The sequence below is a fragment of the Chaetodon trifascialis genome, chromosome 23 (assembly GCF_039877785.1).
Source record: "Chaetodon trifascialis isolate fChaTrf1 chromosome 23, fChaTrf1.hap1, whole genome shotgun sequence".
NCBI lineage: Eukaryota > Metazoa > Chordata > Actinopteri > Chaetodontiformes > Chaetodontidae > Chaetodon > Chaetodon trifascialis.
Genome location: NC_092078.1, coordinates 7519701 through 7528096, shown reverse-complemented (window position 1 = coordinate 7528096; position 8396 = coordinate 7519701). Strand labels below are relative to the sequence as shown.

Below are 8396 nucleotides of genomic sequence, written 5' to 3'. Positions count from 1 at the left end.
TGCAACAAAGTCTTTCGTAAATCCAGCAAATATAATACATTACGTTACTCCTGTCTTTGTATAAAAAAAATATTGTCAGTTTGTGCAGGTGTAGTGTAGGTGCAGTGCCAGTGTGTAAGCTAATCTGACCAGATAAATTATATGGCTGGTTATCAGCAGATCAGCTGCATAGGCACAAATCGTACTTATTTCTCACTTAATGTCATTCTTTTCCCACCGGTATTTCTTTCATTTTTCATTTATTTCAGTTCAATAAAGCATCTTTTGGAGCTTTAAGGACACAGTAGAATTGGCCTTCTCACTTGCTTGCTCTCTAAATTTGTACACCAACCTACACTATATTTTAGGTTAGCTAAAAACAAACATCTGTGTTAGCGTTATGTAGCACACACCTCCCATTAACATGCTTTTTTTTCCCTTATCTGGATAACCTGTCCAGATACAAGTTAATACCAAGTGAAAGACGGCGTCAGGTCGTTGCGTCCATGTCTCTTTTCCTGTGTGACGGTGTGAGCGGCGTCCTGATGCAGCTTGTATTTCCACTGCATTTGTGTGGCAGCATCTGCAGCAGTGTGTACAGCGCGTATGTGTGCATGTGACTGTGTATGCGTAAGAGGTGTGGACACCGATCGTGTCTCACCAACTCTTTTGAAAGTGACTCTGACAGTTTGGATAACAGTGCTACCCTGCTTCCTCAATGCCCACACACATAAAGACACACCACCACAGTCACATTGCCTTCAGATGGCGGGCTCCTCCAACGCCAAGTGTTAGGGGCCAGCTTATAATTAACTTGCCTGCCAAGTGGTATTATATATCATCAAGGGCTCGACATTGGCCTAGAGGAAGTCCAAAAAAGTGGCAGTGCTTTTGTTCACCGCCTAATAAGGTCAACGCAGTGGCATGGTAAATTACAGTTATTTCTACCATCGAGACAACAAATGTGGTCCGACGTCAAACCCGGCTTCTCACATGGAAGTTTCTGAGCCTGAAGGAGGAAGCGACCAGGTCCTATTTGCTGAGCAGAGTCAGCAAGGGTAGAGTGCGTGTCGGTGCAAAATACTGTTCAATTATGTTTTTCTCAAGGGAGAGACAGAAATACATGAAGATAAGAACGGGAAGAGGGAGCACACTCATGTGGTTTGATGAGTGCCTTATCCATCTAAGTGGACACACGTACACATGCACTGCACTGTCTCTGTCTCCCCTTGCTTATGTCTCTCCCTCCCTGTAGTGTATGCGTCTCAAATCCACACACTAAAATCACTATGAGGTTCGCAATGTGCTGCTCTGTATGCAAGAACTGTATGCAGCATACCATTTTGTATAATCAGACTGTCACTTTAACAAGCTGATGCAAATGTGGAATTGTATAAATTGTGTGAAATGTAAAGAGAAACTATGCATGCGATCATTAGAGTGTAGTCAGTGTCGACCCTTTTCCACTGTGATCACACAACATGTGGAAAATCCTGTTAGAATTGATATATTCTTTACTTTTGAAAAGGTTAATGTACTCACGATGCAATGTTGAGTTCCAAGAAGGAAAAAAAAAAAACCAAAAAAAAACCCTCATCAAATATAGAGAAAGAGCGGCTCTGCTGCACACTTGAGCTAAATGCATGTGTTGAATGATAAAGCCGGGCTTCAGGTCACTGCTGTGTGTCCGTGTTCGGTCTGTATTTTCTGGCCCAGTGGTTCCACTGTCCACTAGATGCTCTCAGTGAGTTTGCCAGCTCTAGCTGTACATCACCTGGTTGTTTGTGTGACCTGCTCAAAAGCACCCAATAAAGCCAAAGTTGCTCCAGAAAGTTCCTCCTTACAGATGAGAAGTCGTCTGGCATGTAACGTCCCATAAAAGAGATGATAAAAGTGTTCTTTTTTCACTTCGGTTTTTGCACGAATTAAACAAACAAGCTCGAACCTGCTTCTTAGTGAGCCTCAGAGGTGAAGGTGGACTAGCTAGACAGTGCCATGTTAGCTGTTTCCCCTTGTTTGCAGTCTGTGCTAAGCTAAGCTAACTGGCTGTAATCGTATATTTAACAGATGGCTTTAAAGTAGTGTAGATCTTATCTAATTCTGCGCTCGACAGTGACCAAGCATGTTTTCCAAAATGTTGAACCGTCTCTTTAAGGTGGTCTGAGTGTCTTTGTATTCAAAGTCCATTTCACCCCACCTGTCGTCTGTAGCCTGTTCTTATTCTGTTTTCTTTACCTGAGCCCAGCTGCCTTCTTTAGCCTGATTATTGAGTAAACAGCTTTTTAACTCTGCCTGTTTTGCCTGTTAAGTTTGCTTTTAGGTTTGGGCTCTACCAACACATTACAAAGCCACAATCCGCACAAATCTGCTCCATTTCAGTCATGCACAAGCTCGACCTTCCACCCTTCATACTTCGGCCTGAATGCAAGAATGCATGACTGGGATATGCACAATGCCACCCATTCAGTTTACGACACTGAAGCAGATATCATTTCAAACAGAGCTGGCTTCAAGAACACGAGAAGAGATGGTATTTCCAATGACTCAAGCGTAAGGGCACGGGGAGTCAGTAAAGTGAAAGGGCGCAGTACACTCACAGGAGCATGGAGGGATGGATTCAGAGGTGCAGACTGTGGGCAAAGTTGTGTCTGCACAGTTGTGGCGAGTTTATGCCGGTGAAGTGAAAGAAAAACAAGGTTTGTGTGATTGGCACCAGTTGATTGTATTGGACTTTATTTTGAGATCGACTGTGTCACTTCGTAAAAAATTGAAGGCAGGAAGTTGCAATAAGTTGAATGACAATGAATTTTGATTGTACGAGGCGCTAAGCTGTGTAAAGTTGGTCAGAAGGAGGCTACAGTTGTCCTCGCTGCCTCCCTTCTGTCTCTCTCCTCATTCGTGGTGTAATAGGGTTGAGGCGATTGATTGATTCCCAGGGACAGATGGCATGCACCCAAGATGGGCATTTCTGCTTCCATGCAATAACGTGGGGAGTTTTTCCGGCTCTATTGTATTATATTACAATTTTGAATGTGTCGTCCGTATTATACCCAACATTTTTTTTGGTGCTTCATTAAAAGAAGAGAAAAAAAAAGAGAAACTCAAATGTGTGCTGCTTTGAGTGTGTGTGTAGCTGCATGCAGGCATGTACACCAGCCTTTTCTATCCAGGTGGTACCTGTATTCCATCTGGAGTCCTTAACTCTTTCTAATCTTGGAAATTAGGACATTAAGGGTAATAGAGATCTAAATTACATCCATCTGATATTACCGTTGCCTGTCATAATTACACGCTATGGATTAAACGAATCATTTAAGTTGAGGTGGCTATTCAAGTTGAATGTCACCTCAGCAGGTGTTGCTCCCATAAAGTCCAGCATTGATTGAAATGGCATTATCTGCAGTCGGTTTATTATCTCCAGTCGGTGTATGGGCCCACTGTGCCTTTTGTTAGACACCTTTGTGCGATGGTGGCTCAAGCCGTGCTTAAGTTGTTATGATCTTTATATGTTTAACAGGTCCACTCTTTGGCCAATTGGAACAAAATGAGCCGAGGGGGTATTGCAGATTCTAACCTTGCTCCCTCTCAATTAAGGCCGTGCACACAAATTCCTCCGGCTCAGTCGCTGTTTTGTCCTCTTATAACTGTTCCCCTGCATTGCTCTGTTCTACAATTACAATAAACTAATTCCTGCCTGTTTCGCACAGACTGTGAATAATGGGAGTGACAAAAAGGGTCGCTCAGCAGCAATAGTCATACAGGCTCTAAGCACTGTTTTGTTAGGCTTGACTAGATTTTGTAATTATGTTTTCCCCGCAACCTCCCCTGACCATGTATCGCCCAAAACTGCGGAATTCAAGTTACTGAAGTATAAAACGCATTCCGCTTTGTAATATAATCACAACCAAGTCTATTTAAATGGTGGGAGACTTTGTTTCAGTTCATGCATAGACTGTTTAAGTCAATGAAAACTGGTTTTTTATCAAGTATTGTGACTGCGCTGGTTGCATTGCACAGCAGAACCTTTTAATCCAAGTGCTTGTGCAGCTTGCTGAATGTAAGCCAACATGACGCCCTGTCAAAGAAAATGGTGACTTACACTTAAGACTAATCACAATGTCAATGCGCTTGTGTTAAGCATGCTGTATTAGTTCCCAGTCATGCCATTATCTTATCCTGAACTTCAAACGTATTAATTTGCTTGGGATATTTGGAAAAACTATGATTGCAAATTCTTCCATTGTCCAGCTACATGGGCTGCTCCTTTCATGCCGCTGAGAGGATATTGCTCAGAAGTCTCTAAGCTAGTTGTTTAACATCCTCTTAGTATAGGCCTTTGTGTTTGTCACCGTGGCGTAATTACCGTTAATGGTTATTTCAAATGGCGGTGTCTTCACAATGGCAATGTGAGAAAAAGTGTCACCAAATCCCGATAAACTTATCTCACAGGCCCTAATTACCTCAGCTTAATGAGTTACAATCAACAGATCTTACCAGCAATCTCCCAGTAGCATCCTAGAACCCGTTTGGTTCAGGGCTCGGAGGTGGGGGAGTGCTGTTCCTTAATGAAACCCAGCATGGAGCCCCCCAAAAAGCAGAACACAGTGATTAGAAGCTTACACAAACACAGAAAAGGCTGCAAACAGTGATTAGTATGTAATTGTAATCCTGTAAAGGAAAAAGGGGATCTCCGTCGTTGAATCAGTAGAAGAAGGGGTTAATTAAGAACAGGGAGGCGCAGTGGGTTATGCAGTGGTCATGAAAGTACAAGAAATATTCAATATTCATTAATGCTCATTTCAGTTGCTGAAAATAATTGCCACGTTCTAACTTTGCAGATTAGGCTTTGAAACTGACTGAGCCAAAATGATGGAATTACTTTGTGTGTTTACAGTGGCTCAGCTAACTCCTCACTGTTTATAGGCACTTTGCCCCGCCTGAATATCAATCGCGAATACAATACAGGAAGAACAAAAGCGAGAGAAAAAGCATAGCCTTGAACAAATAATAACATTCAGATCATCTCACTGGCTCCCCCCTCTCCAAGTCTTGATCATCCAAGGTCATTCTGGGATCAACGGATTCTCTCCGTCTGTGGTCAATTAGGGCTTGGTGGTGCTGACAGGGTCAACGCTGGGTCTCTTGACCTCTAATAGGCATGTGGCCTAGTCTGCAGCCTCATTGGCTCGCCCACTTCATCCTGTCTGTCTATCAAAAGCAAGGGCGGGGTCGAGGAGGAAGCAGTCCGAGAGGTTCCCCCCCGCGGGCCTTCTTATGATGACAGGGGCTTCCTCCGAGGCTCATTAAGGATATCATGTGGAGGAGACTCCCTTAAAAGCACATAAAAGACAGTGTCTGGATGTACAGGAAGCTGAAGCATGTTCTCACCGGGATTACGGGCCAATTTACAGAGAGTGAACTAGAGCAGTTCATGCACCGGGCCTTGGATCCTCAACCCCAGTGCATCAGGCAGTTGTTTCAAGAAGTGAGAGCTTTAGATAGACTGGATCCACTGATATAAGAACAAATTTTGGACGTTTCATGCAAATGGGACACTTGAGTGAAGCAGCGGCGTGTCGTGACTTTAGCGATCCTGTCAGCATAACAAGACCGTTGCCCCTGACCCCCAGTGCGCCTGCCAGCTTCCTCCGTCCCTCGCTGTCTTCCTCCCTCACTCCCCCTCTCCTTCTGCTCGTGTCGGCCCAGAGTCAAAGTTCTCCCTTAATCAGCACAATGCTCTCGGTGGCAGGTGTTAGTGAGCTTTTTTCTGGCATCTTGATCACCCCTCAGGGAGCGCGCTGGCCTCCAACGCTGGGCGCGCAGCAGGAGATGTCATCGGGAGGAGAGCCACCCACGGCGGCGACAGAATCAGGCAAATTGCTCTCTCCGCAGCGAGAGGGAAAGGTTAGGGCCACGGGATTAATCCAGGCTGCGATTCGGCGCACAGAATTACAGGAGGAGGTTAGCGAGACGTGTGTAGCTCACCACACCAGCTTGCATAAATATGACTGCGCGATAACAATATGGGGAAAGTGTCCCCAGTCTCAGTTTAGTCCAACTTAGACACTGATCTGACAACATAGGCCAGTCTCTCAAGGTCCTGACAAATTCTGAACCTTGCTGATGAACCACATTAACGTGCACTGAATTGTTTAATGGGAATCCATCCCCATTGCTGGAAAGTACATTTACATTTACGTACTGTACTTAAATACAATTATACAAATAAAATACTATAAGGAAATGAACAATATCTATAACGACATTTACTTACTTTTGTATAATGTCATAAATAATAATCTGTAAATCACACTGGCCATTTATTTTTCTTTGACTTTTGATACTTTAGGTACATTTTGTCTCTAATATTTACTTTTACTCAAGCGTAATTTTAAATTAAGGACTTTTACCCGTGTCTAGTATTGTTACATTAATGTTTTAGCACTTTTTAATCAAGTAAAGGATCTTAATACTGAAAATTATCCACCACCATTGACAATTTTGCACCAAAACTTGAATATGCTCACTCTCAGTGTCTCCAGGAAATTGTGGAACAATGCTGATGAGCCGATGACGTGAAATATTTTCTGTAAGGGGAATTTAACCTGCAGTGCCTCAACAGCCTGCTATATATTGATTGCATGCTAAAACAGCACACACTCGAGGCGATTCTCTTGTGTGTCGTAACGGCGCCACCGGGAAGGATCGTCACATCATTCATTTTCAACTTCGCACCTCCACATCTGAATCCCTCCAATCACACGCGCCTCCTGATGCTGATGTATACATTTGCACGTCTAAATTTTGCTTCACATTCTTGCCCGAACCCAGGTTGAGCTAATTGGATGACTGCTTCATACATATTCTATGTAAGAAAAGCTTTAAGTCTGTTCTCACCTGAGTGGCTTTGTTAATGACTATTTCCATAAATTAGAGACAGAAAATTACATCGCACAGGTGCTCTTAATTCATCAAATATATTCTCACATTTTAAGCAGTTAATTTCACAATGCTGACCACCAGTGATTGCCAAAGTTCGCTGTCGCAACAGATCCTGTTGCTTTATTTTCAGAATAATTGGACCACTTTGGCTTTTCTCATATTGCGACAGCATTTTAGTGGCACCCACCTATCTGTGAAATGTGCAATATTTAATGCTAACACAGTGGTTGCTATTTTAACGCCGTGTATACCTTCACTTTTGAGCCAATATACCCCCCCTCTTGGGATCAGCCTACATTTGTCACATTACTTGCTGACATGCTGGCTGGAGGGGGGTGACTTTCAAGTTAATGGAATATTAGATTTTTGGACTCAACTCCTCAAAAGTGAAGAGAAAGCACTTCACACCAATTTACTTTTGCACCAACATCCAGAGATTTTTGTCAGCGACATGAAAGGCTGATATATTGTGCATTCTGGTGTCCCTCGTCTGTGTGGAAGCTCCAAAAATGACTCAAAATGCTGCCCCCCTGGCCAGTCACCCGCAACAGGGGGAGCGCAGTCGCAGGCAAATGGCTCAATTTTACCAAGTACAGGTCAGCCTGAAATGTAAGAGGTGCAGGCTGGTGTTTGCAGGATTGCGTGATGCCGTGGCGCAGGCCATGCAGAGCGCGCATGCGCAGTGCTGTTCTGCTTACAAGGTAAATTGTGGAGCTTTCCAAAGCGATATGAGGGGAGAGGAGCTGATTTGGTGAGCTGCTCAACGGCGCGCTCTCTTTCCTGCAGCTTCTGCTGGAGAGGGCTCTGTCACATCCAACTATCAAAGCGTGTGCGTCAGCAATCTCCGCTTGTCATGAGGGCTTTGGGGAGAGATTGGTTTCTAACATCCTCTCCTGAAGTATTTCCAAAGAGGCATGAGGCGGAAATGTGCGGCGACGCGCTCCCGTGCTCCTCGGTGGGAGCAGCCCGCGGTTCTGTCAGAGGCCCTTTGAAAGGAGAGCAAATCTCTGGCGTGTTGTTGTCAATTAGGACAGCATTGGTTGCTCGCTCGAGGGTTCGTGTGCACTTTTGGGCCACTGGGGCTGCATCCTTATCAGAGGGGACACGCCCGCGACCAAACCCTCATGCCTAACAACATTTCAGCTTGAGGAATTCCATCCTGAACGGGGGAGAGGTCCATCATACACACGCCTGACACGTATCGCGCATGACAATTGTCTCTGTTTGCACAGAGGTCACCTGCCTTTGTTGCTAATGCTCAGCCTCGGTAAATGGAGCATGTCTTCAGCGCGGAGGCGCTTTGTGGAAAGGCGTCATGGTTGAAGCACCGATCGTTCAGCAGGTGTTTCTCTCTCGTCTTGTATGCGATGAGCGATGATTCTATTGTTTTTTGAGCCATCTCTGGGTTCAGTGCTTTGGAGGAACCAATCTATGAGCTAGACAAAGTAGAGAATAGACCTGAATGCATACCCCAC

General features: G+C 44.5%; 1 protein-coding gene across 1 annotated transcript in view; it reads right to left on the bottom strand.

Annotated features, from left to right (window-relative positions):
* Positions 1-1541: 1541 nt before the first annotated feature.
* The window catches only part of pcdh7b (protocadherin 7b), a 141114-nt gene continuing 134259 nt past the window's right edge, over positions 1542-8396 (bottom strand). The window contains exon 4 of the transcript XR_011603563.1: positions 1542-1571. The gene's annotated coding sequence lies outside the window, so the exon portion shown is untranslated. The remainder of the gene's footprint in view (positions 1572-8396) is intronic.